Source organism: Pipistrellus hanaki (assembly GCF_964339955.1).
Source record: "Pipistrellus hanaki genome assembly, chromosome: 21".
In the NCBI taxonomy this organism is placed as follows: Eukaryota; Metazoa; Chordata; class Mammalia; order Chiroptera; family Vespertilionidae; genus Pipistrellus; species Pipistrellus hanaki.
In genome coordinates, this window is record NC_140523.1 from 3,899,234 (window position 1) to 3,915,954 (window position 16,721).

Consider the following 16,721-nt stretch of genomic DNA (forward strand, 5'->3'; position numbering starts at 1 on the left):
TGTGTGTGTGTGGTTTTCTTTAAGGAAACGCAACGAGCCATAAAACCAGCCTTTCCCAGTAACCCAAGAAATAAGACAAAATCATTTGCAACACGTGGGATGGTGGCGGGGCTGTGTCCAGATTAGCGGGTTTAGGGGAAGGTCCGCAGATATGGAAGCAATTATCCCGGGACCCATGACTCATTAGCCGACATTCCGGATCGTGTTTCCCGTTTCTGGGTCAGTGTCCCTCGGAAACAGAGCCTTCGAGCCGAGGCGCTCCGTGGGTCTCGCCCGCCGCGTTCTAGACGGTCGGACCTCAAGCTAGCACAACCCCGAGAACCGCATCTCTCAGACGTGGGCAGTGTGGTGCCTCAGAGGAGCTGGAAACCACACGGCCTCGCCTCGGAGGGCGAGGAAGGGGTGATGGGAGGAAGGGCTGAGCCATACACGCGAGGAAGACCGCCCCTGGGAAGAAGGCAGAGCGGCCCCGGCGGTGCGATCCCGCATGCGCGCTGCTTGGTATGCAGACCGGCCGGTGCGCTCAAGTACCCAATCCGGCGTGTAATGGGAAGCAGATGTCTTGCGGAGAGAAAAATACTTTATAGCAGTAAATGTGACATGGACTCTTAAAGGGGTTTGCCGCTGCGAAACAACTGCCCGGGCTCCCTTCGCTCCGCGTTCTCAGAGAGAGAGAGAGAGTCAAGAAATCACACTCGTCTTTTCCTAAGAAGTGTTTAACTTTGTCTACGAGTTGAGTTCGAGGATGCATGCGTAAGGAGAAAGGAGCTGGAAGGGATCATTTGGGGACTCGTGCATTTGCGAAAGTACTCTGCTAAGCAATGCAAAAACAATCAAGTACGTCCAGGCCCTGGCTGGTATGGCTCAGTGGTTAGAGAGTCGGACTGTGGACGGAAGGGTCCCAGGTTCGATTCCGGTCAAGGGCACAGGCCCAGGTTGCAGGCTCGATCCCCAGTAAGGGGACGTGCAGGAGGCAGCCGATCAATGACTCTCTCTCTCATCATTGATGTTTCTCTCTCCTTCTCCCTTCCTCTATGAAATAAAGGAATATATATATAAACATTGAGAATGATGAGGGCCACAAAGTGAGCAATAGCAGAGGGCTTATGATGATGATATTACTAACGATGGGCAAAAATTTATTGACCCCTTACTTACATGACAGATTATGTGCTGGGAATGTTAGGTTCGTGATATCACTTAACCATATTGCTGTATCAATCTTACAAACGAGACAGAAGGTGTTGAGGTAATTCGCCAGGATCAGGGCTGAACTTGAACTCAGAGCTAGTTCAGGGGGTAAGCAGGACTCACCCATGAACCCTTGCACAGCCGCCAGGGTCCCCGTGCCCTCTCCACAATTGTAACCAAGGAGAAGATACGATGAGACAGAAGCAAATGTCTGGAGCCCTGGCCTGTTTTGCTCAGTGGTTAGAGCAGCAGCCTGTGGACTGAAGAGTCCTGGCTTTGATTGAGGTCAAGGGCATATGCCCAGGTTGCAAGCTCGATACCCAGTAGGGGGTGTGCAGGAGGCAGCTGATCAGTGGTTCTCTCATCATGGATGTTTCTATCTCTCTCCCTCTCCCTTCCTCTCAAGCCAATAAAAATATATTTTTAAGAATAAAAAATAATTTTTAGAATTTAAAAATGAATGTCTAGAAGGGGTACTAATTGGAGACTCGAGGTACAGAGGAAGAGAGCAAGTATCTTCAGTGATGATGGGACGTAGGAAAGGCTTACCTTAGGATGGTTAGCAGCTGAACAGCAAACCCACCATGAGGCTGTCCATGCCGCGTGTGATGGAAATGCGGGGTGTTCGGTCCCCAGGGCCCATCACCCTGTGACACCAGGCTGGGCAAATGGCACCTAAGACAAGTGAGAGCAGGAAAGAAAGACATGAGCCACATAGATTATAAGAAATGGTTCTTGCCCGGCCTGTGTGGCTCAGTGATTGGTGTCAACCTAGGAACCAGGAGGTCAGAGTTTGATTCCCGGTCTGGGCACATGCCTGGGTTGTGGGCTCCATCCCCAATGTGGGGCGTGCAGGAGGCAGCTGATCCATGATTCCCATCATTGATGTTCTGTCTCTCTCTCTCTCTCTCTGAAATCAATCAAAACATATTATAAAAGAAAGAGAGAGACCTTAGCCCTGGCTGGGATGGGTCAGTGGTTAGAGCATTGGCCTGTGCATGTTGGTTGGAATCCCCGTCAAAGACAGGTTTGACCCCCTGCCCAGCGGGGACACACACGTGTGGGGAGGCAACCAATCAATGGATCTCTAGCACATCGATGTTTCTCTCTCTCTCCTCCTCCTCCCTCTCCCTTCCACTCTCTAAAAATCAATGGGAAAAATATACCCGGGGAGAGAGAGAGAGAGAGAGAGAGAGAGAGAGAGAGACAGACAGACACACCTTGGATGGGGGCTGCTCAGACGTGCCTTGCTCAGAGAAGAAGTGACCGGGTCACTGAGCAACGGATCAAGCTGGAGGCTGAGGGCCAGGCAGAAAGCAGACCAGACCAGTCCCCCCACATGGAGGGGCGTGCGCCCCATCTGTCCTGTCCCCCGGGAACAGCCACGGACCACCCCGCCCGCCCTGGCACTGCCCTCTGGGGAGGAGGCCGCCTGCCCAGGCTCCCGGAGCCATGGAGACGCTGCCCCGGGCCTGGCCGCGCCCGGAGTCACCTCATCTCAGGTCAAGGAGAAGCCCCGCAGCCCAAAATAGCCGCCCTGCCCAGTTGCCCAGACTCTAAAATTACCCCGGGAACACCGGCTCCCGAGCGCACCTCGTTCCCATCGGGGGCCCATCCGGGGCGGGGGCACCAGGAAAACGCCTTCAGATGGCCGTGCCCGAGGCCTGCCAGCTTCTGGAGCTGCACGGGGCGGGCGGGCGGGCGGGCGGGGGGCACAGGACCGGGCACCGGAAGTGCGGGCGAGGGCACCGGCCAGCAGCTTCTCCTGTTTCACTTTCCCCGGGCAGCCTCGCTGGCAGCCGCCGGGTAGCACCGAGGCCCAGCCATTCGCCAGTAAATGTGAACCGGGCGTGCAAGCCACGCCTTCCGGAGACATTGCAATGCCATTCTGCATGTTTCACACTGCCTGCGCAGGAAGAAGGGAAGTGAAGGGGCGGTTTTAAAATAAATAAGATGCAGCCGCGACCGGTTTGGCTCAGTGGATAGAGCATCGGCCTGCGGACTGAAAGGTCCTGGGTTTGATTCCAGGCAAGGGCATGTGCCTTGGTTGCGGGCACATCCCCAGTGGGGGGTGTGCAGGAGGCAGCTGGTCGATGTTTCTCTCTCATCGATGTTTCTAGCTCTCTATTTCTCTCTCTTCCTCTCTGTGAAAAATCAATAAAATATATTTTTTAAAAAAAGATCCTTTAAAAAAATAAAATAAAATAAAAATAAAATAAAATAAAATAAATCAGATGCAGCGGGAGGAAGCGGTACCGGCCTGACCCGCGTGGGACCCCTGCTCTCCGGCCAGTGTCGCCGTGGGGACGATTCCCGTGGAAACGCAGGCCAGGCCGCTGTCTCCAAGGGGTGAGCTTATCCAGGGAGTAGCAGGCAACAGAGGAGAAGCAAGCGATCGCACTGGAAAACAGGCCTGCGGGACACCATAGTCTGTTTGTTTGTTTTTAAATCCTCCCCCGAGGATATTTCTCCATTGATTTTTGCAGAGAGTGGAATAGAGAGAGAGAGAGAGAGAGAGAGAGAGAGAGAGAGAGAGAGAGAGAGAGAGAGGGAGAGAGAGAGAGAGAGAGAGAGAGAGAGAAATATCGATGTGAGAGAAACACATTGTTTGGTTGCCTCCTGCCGTGCCCTGACCAAGGTCTGGACCAGGGGAGAAGCCTGCAAGCAAGGTACACGCCCTTGACCAGAATCGAACCCGGGACCCTTTGGTCCGCAGTTTGAACGCTCTATCCACTGAGCCAGACCAGCCAGTGCCAGCCCACGGTTTTAACCACCAATGAGTGTTTCTCTTCCCGTTTTTAAAATTCTTCAGAAATGTACCCAAATGCCAGGGAGGCCCATCCGCGCTGCCGAAGCCACCCAGGGGGCAGAAAGCTAGGTACCACAATGCCCGCTGATGAGCCGAGACACAGGCAGGCATCCAGCAGGGAGCCGAGAAGAGAAGGAAGCAGAACAGAAAGGGTGAGACATGCAAAACTAGCGGATTCTGAGAACGGGCCCCCTAAAAGGGACCGTTTCTCCACCGTTTGGCAGTTTATGAAGATCTGCCCACAACGTGTCCCCCAGCCCTCCCCTCTCTCTGAATGAGAGCCCTGGGACGAGAGACGAGGTGGCTGGCCCAAGATCAGGCAGCTGGGGATGTGGGCAGGTCCTGAAACCCAGGCTAATTCACTCAATCCTCTGCCTGCTGTTTTCTCAATTCCAAGCAGCCTCAAGAGAGAGCCCCCAGACGTGTAATTCCCGGGATAACTCACTCAATGATCTCTGTGATGATGACTTTCCTTCTCAACCTCCATTCATTCATTCATTCATTCACTCGGAGAATAATGATGGAGCAGTGGCTAGCGCCAGGCATGGTCCTGGAGGTCGGGGTTCACCTTTACGGTGATTTCACATCCATGCCGCCCGGGTGGCCAGTCTCACTGTCCCCGTCCCAGAAAGCCGGCATCCGTTTCTGACTTCCCAGTGTGCCTTAAGACCATCCGAAGCCATGCAGTTTATATCTTTATTCACTATTTTACTGCTTGTCTTCTCTCTCGAAAATTAGCTCCTTCAACCTGGCCGGTGTGGCTCAGTGGTTGAGCGCCGACCTATGAGCCAGGAGGTCACAGTTCGATTCCCAGTCAGGGCACACGCCCGGGTTTCGGGTTTGATCCCCAGTGTGGGGCGTGCAGGAGGCAGCCGATCAGTGATTACCTCTCATCATTGATGTTTCTGTCTCTCCCTCCCTCCCCTTTCCCAATAAAAATATATTTTTAAAACAAGAGAATAAAATTAGTTCCTTCAGAACAAAGCTGTCTCTCCAGTACATAGAACAGTTCCTGTACACAGTAGGTTCTCAGGAGAGCCTTTTCTCCAGTCCTACTGTGTGTTTACACCAATCCTCTGGCTTAAGGAAGGGTGTGTATGCCCAATAGAAAATACACAGCCCTAGCTGGTGTGGCTCAGTGGATAGAGCATCCGCCTGTGGGGTCTCGGGTTCGATTCTGGTCAAGGGCACATGCCCGGGTTGTGGGCTCGATCCCCAGTAGGGGGTGTACAGGAGGCAGCCGATCAGTGATTCTCTTATCATTGATGTTTCTCTCTCTCCCTCTCCCTTTTCCTTCCTCTCTGAAATCAATAAAAAAATATATTTAAAATATAAAACGCACAGCAGAGATCGGGTTTTGATCGCAGCAAAGAAAGCGCCGAGACGAATTAAAGCGCCGTTGGCAGTGCCAGGCCCCGGCCGCTCACCGCCAGAACAAGGCCCACCTTGTGATGTTTACAAGGAAACAAATTTAAAACGAATCAGAGCGAACGGTTCCCTAAACCAGCGTATCATCTACCCGCGGAATTCGCCGCCGCAGGATATTATTGAGGCGAACAGCGCAGCGAGATCCAGGAGCAGATTAGACGCGTGTGCGAACAGGAATGACGCTGGCAGGCCCACGGGCCGGGTTAAAGAGTGACCAGGCGGAGCGCCCTCCGTCCCGGGCCCCGGGGCATGGCCGCTCAGCGGCTGGGGCCCAGAAGGCATTTCCCCGCCGTCAGGCATGGCAGATCCTGGCCAGATGCGTGGTGGCTATTTTTTATTCTTTTTCTTTCTTCCTTCCTTTCTTTTTTTTAAATATATTTTATTGATTTTTTTACAGAGAGGAAGGGAGAGGGATAGAGAGTTAGAAACATCGATGAGAGAGAAACATGGATCAGCCGCCTCCTGAATACCCCCTACTGGGGATGTGCCCGCAACCAAGGTGCGTGCCCTTGACCAGAATCAAACCCGGGACCTCTCAGTCCACAGGCCGACGCTCTATTCACTGAGCCACACTGGTTTCAGCTTTCTTTCTTCCTTCCTTTCTTTCTTTCTTTCTTTCTTTTTTTTTTAATGTGTGTGTGTGTGTGTGTGTGTGTGTGTGTGTGTGTTGGTAACATAGGCAGAGACCACCACTGCCCAGGGGAAGTCCCTGTGTGGATGGACTTGAACGTGGCCTTGCTGGCTTCCTCTTGCACAATCCCCCATAAGAGGTAGGGAATCCCACAAAGCCTTTTGGGCAAAAGTTCTTGCCTCAAAAGACTCCAAAGAGCAGAAAACAGAAATAGTCTAAACACTGTGCTTCCTGCTGATGATGGAGATATTTCACTCCTGGCCGGTGTGGCTCAGTGGTTGAGCATCGACCTATGAACCGAGAGGTCATGGTTGGATTCCCGGTCAGGGCACAGGCCCGGGTTACGGGCTGGATTCCCGGTGGGGGGTGTGCAGGAGGCAGCCGATCCATGATTCTCTCTCACCATTGATGTTTCTCTCTCTCTCTCCCTCTCCCTTCCTCTCTGACATGAATAAAAATATATTTTAAAAATTCTACAAAAGGGAAATTTAAGTCACAACCAGCAGTGTATCCGAAAGATTTCCAAGATCCCCGAGTAAAAGTAAATAGATATCCCACAAAACGGTGTATTGATGTTACAAGATGTGCTTTTATTTTCTGGGGGGGGGGGGGGGGGGAGAGAGAAAGAGAGCCTATAGATGCCATTAATATTTTCAAATACGTTATCACACAGAAAAAGCTAAGAGCCACTGGTGTGAGGCCCAGTCCATGGAAGAAGTCTCAAGTCGCTCAGAACAATGTGCTTCCCATATGCCTGTCAGGCTTGCTTCCTTACACGGACGGCGCGATATGAATCAGATCCTCTCCATGTAAGATCATACGTGAAGCGTCACTTTCCCACCCGGAGAGCAGGGCGCACACATGTGCGTGTTGCTGCCGGCAGCTAACCTGTCATCTCCTCCGCTGGTCTCCGGACGCCCTTTCAAGCCAGGACCGCCTCCTGGTGAGCTTCCGTCCTTGCTCTTTCCCGTCATCACCGTCAAGCAGGACTTGGCAGGTTTTGGCGGTGGGTGTGGCATTGGTTTGGGGTAGGGTTGTGGTGGAGGTGGTTAATGTTTGATTTTCACTTCAAATGAACCACGTAGTCAGAGGAATTACAAGCTACCAGTGTCAGCTCCGAGGTCCATCAGGATTGGGGCAAAGTTCACACTAGCAGTGTAATCTCTTTCCTCATCTATAAAATGGAGATAAAATAAAATCTGGCCTACTCTGGGGAGCAGATTCAAAGAGACAGTGAGTTTGAAGTATTTGACACACTAGCAATCATCGATTAAGTAGCTAATACGTTACTTATTATTAGGATGGTACATATTTTGCCTACATATTTGTCAGCATTAGGAGTATACACTGAGTGGCCAGATGATTATGATCTCTGAATGCATAATATCCTGGCCACTCAGTGTGTGTATGTGTGTGTGTGTACACACACACACACACACACACATATATATATATATGTATTAGAGGCCCGGTGCACGAATTTGTGCATGGGTGGGGTCCGGCCAGCCTGGCCAGGGGGAGGGGGCCTGGGCTGTTGGCCAGCCTGCCTGCTGGCCGAATTCCTGATCAAGGGGACAATTAGCATATTAGCCTTTTATTCTATAGGATATACACAGAGTGGCCAGATTATTATGCGTTTAGAGATCATCATCATCTGGCCACTCAGTGTACATATTTCATTTCCATGTTATTACATTGTTCACATAGCAATAATATCAGGAAAATATGTTATAGTTCCATTTCCCATCTTGTTGGGTTCGTATTTAGTTACCGTAAACAATAGCCCAGTGAACATCTTCGTGCATCATTTTTTGGTCCCGAGAATGGATGCCCAGGAGCACGATCACTAGTAGTTGGCCAAGGCTTGGAGACAGCGTTCGGGCTCTTTATACCCTGTGCCAAATGGGTTTCCAGAAATGGTACTGCCCACATCCCCGACCCCAGCCATGCGAGCATCCGTGTCCCCGTGCCTGGGTGAGCAGCGGAGATGGCTATTTCCAGGAATAAAAAGGGGGAGAAAAAATAACAGAAATAACAAGGGAGCACTTGTGTCTCCAGATCCCAAAAGAAGAAATCGCGTGAGCAGTGCACGTGTCCATTCCGTCAACATCAGCCGCGGAGGGAGGGGGCGGGCCCTGGCTCCCTGGCAGGTGGCCAGTGGTCCCGGGAAGGCTGGCGACCCAGCTGCCCCCCCCCGGTCCCCCCCGGCCTGGGGACCGTGCACACAACACCCCTCCCAGGGGAGCTGGGGCTGGGGGCTAATCCATGAATATTGTCTCGCATTGGGGATCAATGATCGGCACAGCCCACCTCTGACCACAGAGCATACACGGTGTAACCCGATGCGGCGGTCACAGCTTCGAGAGGGATAATCCGGGCAGGAGCAGTTGGTTGGGCAGCTTTGCCAGGGACCCGGATAAATCCGGGTTTTGTGGGGAGAGACATAAAGGAGAGAGAAGAAAGGGAACACCTTCGTGTTTGGTGGTGAGTTTTCGGCATGTGAAAGGCGAGGAGCTGGCAAGGTGGCCCTGGAAATTTCCTAGCGAGAGGGGACCAAGTAGGGCCCGCCCCCCCCCAATCCTTTCCACACCGATGTCCTCCTGCCCCCTTCTTTCTCTTGTTCGTTGTTGTTGTTGTTAATTCTCTCCCGAGGATATTTTTCTGCTGATTTTTTAGAGGAGTGGGAGGGAGCAGGAGAGAATCATCGATGGGAAGAGACACATCCATTGGTTGCCTCCCACGTGCTCCCCGATCCAGGGACGGGGATGGAGCCTGCAAAGGAGGCGCGTGCCTTTGACGGAATCGAACCCGGGACCCTTGAGTCCACAGGCCAACGCTCTATCCACTGAGCCACACCGGTCAGGGCCCGCAGCTTTTTTTGTTAAAGGGACATTGGAGCACGTGCCTTGTAGACTTCTTCTGAGGAAAGGACCGGGGAGGTTTTTGCGTCCTCGTATGCGCACACACATAGTGCTCCTATTAGGTGCCACATGTACTAACACACGCCTGGCACACGTCGTCTCTCATGCTTACGTTCTGCTGGCAAGGCGGGTGGTGATCCTCCGTGTGAGATGAGGAAGCCAAGCTCGGATGATACAGAGATGTGATCCTGATTAGGTCTGACCCACCGCAACGCCCTTGACCCTCCTCCTTCCCCCTCCCCCCTCCCCCCTTTCCATAGGTAATTGGCACCAAGGCTAACTTCTGCAGTCTATGTTCACATGCCATCATTCTAGCCAGTCCCGGGACCCATCCTGCCTGGGACTCATCCTGCCCACACAGCTTAGGCAAAATCAAACAGGTTATTTTTACTTCGGGCTGGCAAAAAGTCAGCCGATGCAAGTGAAGTGGTGATTTCTATGTGAGAAAATAGTTTGGCATTTTGTTAAAATGCAAATAGGAAAAAAAAGAAAAAAGAATCTGAGTTTTAAGTTGGCAGAATATAGCCTTGCAGTTGCATCTGATGTCCAAATAAAAGCATCGTGGCTCCCATGTGTCAGGTGCTGGTCTGAGGACGGGAAGAGGGACTAGACAGGAAGCATCAGTGGTCACGTGATGGCGGTTTCTGTATAGAGACAGGACCCTCAGATAGTAAAAGGCTCAGATTGCTCAATACTGGGCAGAAGGGCCGTGTCCCCTGGGAGATGGACAGCGGCCCAGTGACCGGAGGGTTCACGGAGGCTGGTTAAAATCTGAGGCCAAACACACGTTCTACAAGTCACAACTTTTCAAGCCCTGGCCAGGTAGGCCAGTGGTTAGAGCAGTGGTCGGCAAACTCATGAGTCCATAGAGCCAAATATCAAAAGCACAACGATTGACATTTCTTTAGAGAGCCACATTTTTTAAACTTAAACTTCTAACGGCACTTCTTCAAATAGACTCACCCAGGCCGTGGTGTTTTGTGGAAGAGCCACACTCAAGGGGCCAAAGAGCCACATGTGGCTCGCGAGCAGCAGTTTGCCAACCACGGGGTTAGAGCATCGTCATAATATGCCAAGGTATCAGGTTTGACCTTCGGTCAGGGCACATGCAAGGATCAATCAATGAATGCATCAATTTGTTGTTCTTATGGAACAACAAATTGATGTGTGTGACTCTCTCTCAAACTGATTAAAAATAATTTTTAATATATTTTGTTGATTTTTTTACAGGGAGGAAGGGAGAGGGAGAGAGAAACATTGATCGGCTGCCTCCTGCACATCTCCTACTGGGGATGTGCCCGCAACCAAGGTACATGCCCTTGACCGGAATCGAACCTGGGACCCTTCAGTCCCCAAGCCGACGGTTCTATCCATTGAGCCAAACCGGTTAGGGCTAAAATTAATTTTTTTAAAATAATAAACCTTTGAAAAATAACCAGAACTTCTCAGAAACACATTGTAATCATGCCATGATACTTGGTAATGAAACATTGGAGTAAAGAATATTTTTAAACAATTTGCAAGTTCTCCTCTTTTGCTATAAGGGTGGGAAATGGGGAAATTATATAATTTAGAGGAAGAAGACAAATGTATTGTTATTGGCAGGTGACAATATTTACTTAGATGGCTAGAATCAATGGGCAAACTATTTGAATAAGAAACCAGTAAAGTGGCAAATGCAAAATAAAAACAGCCTAAGTGAACTCCTTCCCTCGGCAAACACTTATAAAATTTAATAGAGACATTCTGCTCACAGTAGCAGTGAATAAATTTAAGACTATATTGAGAATTTGAGACTCCATTCCACGGGGAAACCACAGAAGTTTATATGGAAAGAGAAATGAAAAGGGATGCTTTCTTTCTTCATGAGAAAACTCAATATGAAAAGACCTCACATTCCCACATATTCGTGTAAAAATTGTATTCTCTTCCAGTTTGGATTCGATGCGTCCTTATGGATTAACAAACGGGGAGTATAATACAGACAGTGAACTGTAATGAGGAAGAATTGGCATTACTAGATACAAAAGCATCTTCATAAATTAGAACAAAACAGAGAGGGTTTTGGCAAACGAAGTGATGAGACCAAAAAGATGTTGAAATGAAATTAAAAAACAAGGAAACCGCCCCAATGGCATACAATATTTAGATCAGTAAGGAAAAAAAAAAAGATTTTAGAAAAGAGGTTCTTATTTCACAAAGACTAGAATGAATTTTAAATAATTGGGAAATAATTTAAATGTTAAAAAAAAAAAAAAAAAACAAAGAGCCACACTCAACTGGCTTGACTCAATGGTTGAGCATCAACCTATGAACCAGGAGGTCACAGTTCGATTCCCGGTCAGGGCACACGCCCGGGTTGCAGGCTCGACCCCCGGTGTGGGGCGTGCAGGAGGCAGCTGATCAGTTATTCTCTCTCATCATTGATGTTTCTTTCTCTCTCTCCCCTTCCTTTCCCCTCTGAACTCAATAAAAAGATATTTTTAAAATGTGTATATATAGTCCTAACCGGTTTGGCTCAGTGGATAGAGCATCTGCCTGCAGACTGAAGGGTCCCAGGTTCGATTCCGGTCAAGGGCATGTACCTTGGTTGCCGGCTCATCCCCAGTAGGGTGTGTGCAGGAGGGAGCTGATCGATGTTTCTCTCTCATTCTAACTCTCTATCCCTCTGCCTTCCTCTCTGTGAAAAATCAATAATATATATATATTTTTTAAATGTGTATATATATATATATTTTTTTCTCTCTTCTTTGTTTTAAATCCTAGTTTGCTGAGAGTATAGAAACATCCAGAAGGCCACCCGCAGAGAATGCGACTGGAGAGAACGAGACTAAAGCAGAACCCAGACCACGGGCCTCCTCAACCCTGTGAGTCTATGCCTTCTCCTTATTTTATCTTATTTCTATTTATTTTTTATGTTTTGGAAAGGCTGCGCTCGGAAACTCTGCAGCTCCCGACACCGTCCCCTCGGCTCCTCCTCTGAGTGGCAGAGCAGAGTGTCCCCACAATACACAGTGTATTTCGTGTCAGGGGCCTGTGGGTCAGCAGGGTTATTAATAAACGGAGCCTCCTGAGCTAATTTAGGTCCCGTCTCCGCGCCTGCCCTGCTTTTGCCTTCGCTCCTCCTTCTGCCTGACCCTCTTGCCCGTCTTTCTGAGAAAAAATAAAATAAAATAAAAATCCGCCCTTCCTTCCACTCCACGCTGGCCGCACTGGTGTTGTTGGTACCGTTACGTTTTAACGGGGCATTTAAACGTGGACGAGAGGCTCAGGGTCCTAGATCGATTCGACGCAGGCTGATATGGTCCTGGGATCTGACATGTGCTGGAGGGTGGAGGGAGTAAGCAAAATGGAGACAAAATGTGGATGGGGGTGAGGGGTGAGGGGTACCCTGTTTTTTAAAAAGCATTTCTGTTCAACTAGACCAGTGGTCGGCAAACTCATGAGTCCGCAGAGCCAAATAGCAACAGCACAATGATTGACATGTCTTCGGAGAGCCACATGTTTTAAACGTAAACTTCTTCTAACGCCACTTCTTCAACACAGACTCGCCCAGGCCGTGGCGTTTTGTGGAAGAGCCACACTCAAGGGGCCAAAGAGCCGCCTGTGGCTCGCGAGCCGCAGTTTGCCGACCACTGAACTAGATTCATGGGCCACAGAATGAGCCAGACCTGAGAGGCAGCTGCGCTCAGGCCTCGTAAAAGGAAGCAGCTTGGAATTTTGTTATTTTCCTGTAGGTTTTCATAAACAAAAAGGATTTCAAGAGTTGATCGTGTACGTTTGGGTGTGTGTATATCAATTTTGTTACCTGATTTAGAGCTGACTTGCATCCTAAACTTCCATTGAGAGTAAATCTTGGATTTTTTTTTGTTTTGTTTTTGCTGATTGTAATTCACAAATAGAAGTGGCCAGCCCTGGCCAGTTTGGCTCAGTGGATAGAGCGTCGGCCAGTAGACTGAAGGGTCCTGGGCTCTATTCCGGTCAAGGGCATGCAGGAGGCAACCAATGGATATGTCTCTCTCACATCAGTGTTTCTCTCTCTCTCCCTCTCTTTTCCACTCTCTCTAAAAAAATCAGTGGAAAAACATCCTCGGGTGAGGATTAAAAAAAGAAGTGGCCACATTGTCACCACTACCAAATTCTTACACACACTCACACACACACACACTCACACACACTCACACACTCACACACACACACTCACACACATCACATACACACACGCACATATACACAGATTTGCATGCGCTTTTCCCAAATTTATGAAACTTCGGTTCTCTCTGTCTCCCTATAAACACAAAACAGCATCTCCTTCCCTTGAGCGCTCAGTAAGTTCCAGGTTCCGAAAGCAGCATATTTTTTTTTTTTAATGTGGGGAAATAGGTAACAAGAAATGCCTGGTTCTTTGTTGAATTATTCATACTTCTCAAATTAACCGATTGTGCTTTCCCCCGCGTGAGAACGCATTGTTTGTGTCATGTGACCTAGCTCACCTTTCTTAGCACGAGGGGACGTCATCAGGAATGACGTCATTTTTGAACACAGGATTCATTCTGGTCTGAGGGGAAAAATAAAGAAATGACAAGGAATTTAATTTATTCCGAAGAAAGAGAGTTTTCTATATCGGAATTCGTTCTCCTGAAACATGATCGTTTGATAGCATTAACAGAAATGACGCCTGGCTTAAGAAAGAAAAACGATGTGACTGGGAATGAATGAAACATCTGACTGGTTTAACTGGCTACCCCTTCGTGGTACAGGGAGGCAGGGACGCTAAACTCAGCTAACATCTCCAACAGCCTCAGTGAGTGTCTCATTCCATTCCCTGCTTACTCTTTCTTTTTTCTCTCCTTTTCGAAGAGCTCGTTATTATCTTTCCATAATAACCACCAAGGGGTGGCTGCCCCTTTAAGTGTGTGCTGTGGGTCTATGGCATTTGTCATTCCTGGGAGAATATTGAATTAAGTCACTTTCTTTAAGGGCAGTGTTTTTGCTACTGTACACGGGCTTGCGTGAGTGTGGACTTGTTAGGCTGCAGTGGGAAAGGAGACTAAGAGGAGGAGGAGGAGGAGGAGGAGGAGGAGGAGGAGGAGGAGGAAGAGGAGGAAGCTTTAATTGAGTGCCTACTATGTGCATCATTTGCTCACAAGCCTTTCTGCTGTGCTCCGTGTCTCGCACATCTTTCCTGGTGCTGTTTGCACAGCATCGCAGCGAAGAAGATGATGTGAGCCCCCAGCCGGTTTATCTCAGTGGGTAGAGCATCGGCCTGCAGACTAAAGAGGGACTGAAGGGTCCCGGGTTTGATTCCGGTCAAGGGCACGTACCTCGGTTGCAGGCTCCTCCCCAGCCCGGGCCCTGGTCGGGGCTCATGCAGGACGCAGCCAATGGTATCTCTCACATCGATGTTTCTCTCTGTCTCTCCCTCTCTCCCCCAGTCTCCCTAAAAATCAATGGAAAAATATCCTCCGGTGAGGCTTAAAAAAAAAGATGTCGTTAACTTGAGGTGCAGTGGGAAAACGGGGACTTGGAGATGTTAGGTAACATGCCTAAGGCACACACTGAGAGCCAGGACTCGAACCCAGACTCTGCCCTGCAACCCGCAGCGAATCTGATGATCGCCGATAGCCTGATTGATTGATTTTCTTTACATGGTGAGGCTCACAGTGGAGCTGGAGTCTGGAGTTTTCTGCTCGCTTCTCAGGTCCAATCTGGGGGCTGGGGGGGTGGGTGTCTGAGAGGCCAAAGGAGACCCAGGAATCACATTAGATGACATGGTGGGAAACATGAAGCAAGGACTGACATGTGTACTTTCCTATTCACATGACAGTAGCATGTTATGTGGTATAACGCCCATGACACTCGGAGGTTCAGAATAGACCAGTGACTTTGAAAAGCGTGGCACCTTTGTGCGCTTCTTTCGTGCGTTTTATTTATTTATTTTTATTGATGTCAGAGAGGAAGGGAGAGTGAGAGAGAGAGAAACATCAATGAGGAGAGAGAATCATTGATCGGCTGCCTCCTGCACGCCCCACACTGGGAATCAAGCCCACAATCCGGGCATGTACCCTGACCGGGAATCGAACCGTGACCTTCTGGTTCCTAAGTCTATGCTCAGCCACTGAGCCACACCGGCCGGGCTTTCGTGCATTAAACACTCTAAGAGAAGCTCACGGGATCCAAGCTACCCCTTTAAGGCCTGATGAATAAATGCCTGAGGACCTCCGAGGGAGGGGTTCCCTCGCCCTGGGTGCGAACACCGGTCGATGCCCGTAGCAGCCGCCTCTCTCCTGCCCATCTCTCTGGGTTGCTTTCGGCCCCCTCCCGGGACCAGCAGGCAGCGGGATGAGGACAGCGGGGGGAGGATCAGGTGCCGTCCTTTCTGCTCCAGGGACAGGATTGCTTCTGCAAACTCGTCCTCAGCCTGTGCCATGCCCGGCCAGGCCTCCGTGTTTGCTGCGCCCGCTGTGGTGGGACTGGGCTGAATGCATGCCCCCGGCACCTCCCACTGAAGCGCCCAGTGGCACAGGGTCAAGGCGTTGTGTGTATGCGCCGGGGCAGGGCAGACCGTGGCCCGCTGGGTGTAATGGCATCTATTCCGGGGAGATGACGGGTGTGATCCGGGCGATGCGGAATGAGGGGGCAGGCCGTGTACAAATTCCACACGACGCCCTGCACCCTTCAGGGCGGCCGCTGTCACAGCCTTAGCCCTTCGCACGCTGCACACCCAGCGGCCACATTACCCAGCCCCCCACCCTCCCCCCAGTGCTCCTCCCCCCTCCCCAGTGGGTGATCGCCTCGGGGAGCTGGTGGACACACACAGAGAAGCCGCTGGTGGGTTTGCTTCTTGGAGCTCACCTGCGTTAACACAGGAGGAAACGAGCGAGCATGTTTAGGTGAGCATGGACACCCGGCCCGTGTGGCTCAGTGGTTGGGCATTGACCCAGGATCCAAGAAGGCACCGGTTCGATTCCCGGGCAGGGCACATGCCCAGGTTGTGGGCTCAGTCCCCAGTGGGGTGGTGTGCAGGAGGCAGCTGCTTGATTATTTTTCTCTCTCATTTAATGTTTCTATATATCTCTCCCTCTCCCTTTCTCTCTCTCTAAAAATCAATTAAAAACATGTCTTTTAAATATTTGTTTCTCTGGAGACTAACACTGTGCCTAGAACATCTTTGGGGCTAATATATTGGCATGTGAATGGATGATTTCCAATAGTCTTCTAGACACTGTCTGTAGGGATCTTGTCTTGATTTATTTTCTTTGTGTAATAGCTAGTGTCCACTATGTGCCTGTCACTAGTCTAAGTATTTCACACATTAACTCATTTAACCATCAAAACAAACATAAACGCTATCGCTGCATTATTATCCCCATTTTACAGATGAGCAAACTGAGGCACAGGCAAACCAACACCCTCACGGCCTGTCGGTAGGACCAGGATCGAACCCAGTTCCAGAGACCCTGCAATTAACGACTGCTTGTGAGCTAACTGCAGAAATAAACCCATAACCGTTTCCCTCAGAATCTCTAGTGACATCAAACCCCAGCAAGCCCGGCTTCTGCGATAGTTAGATCGATGATTGGGCAAAATTATAAAAGACACACCTGTCAGTTTGTTTTTTTGTTTTTTTTTTTAAATAAAAGGTGACACACAGACTCTAAAAGCTACCGAACAGCCAGAACAAAGTGCAGCTTAACGGGGACAGACATGAGACATCCTTCAGGGCAGTAAACCCTCCCCT

General features: G+C 50.0%; 2 long non-coding RNA genes across 2 annotated transcripts in view; one reads left to right on the forward strand and one right to left on the reverse strand.

Annotated features, from left to right (window-relative positions):
• The window catches only part of LOC311614492, a 175,057-nt gene extending 163,121 nt beyond the window's left edge, over window positions 1–11,936 (forward strand). The window contains exon 4 of the long non-coding RNA XR_014793679.1: window positions 11,747–11,936. This is a non-coding gene — a long non-coding RNA (uncharacterized lncRNA). The remainder of the gene's footprint in view (window positions 1–11,746) is intronic.
• LOC311614489 overlaps window positions 1–16,721 on the reverse strand; it is a 43,717-nt gene that overhangs the window by 1,167 nt on the left and 25,829 nt on the right. Inside the window, exon 2 of the long non-coding RNA XR_014793676.1 lies at window positions 1,741–1,866. This is a non-coding gene — a long non-coding RNA (uncharacterized lncRNA). The remainder of the gene's footprint in view (window positions 1–1,740; window positions 1,867–16,721) is intronic.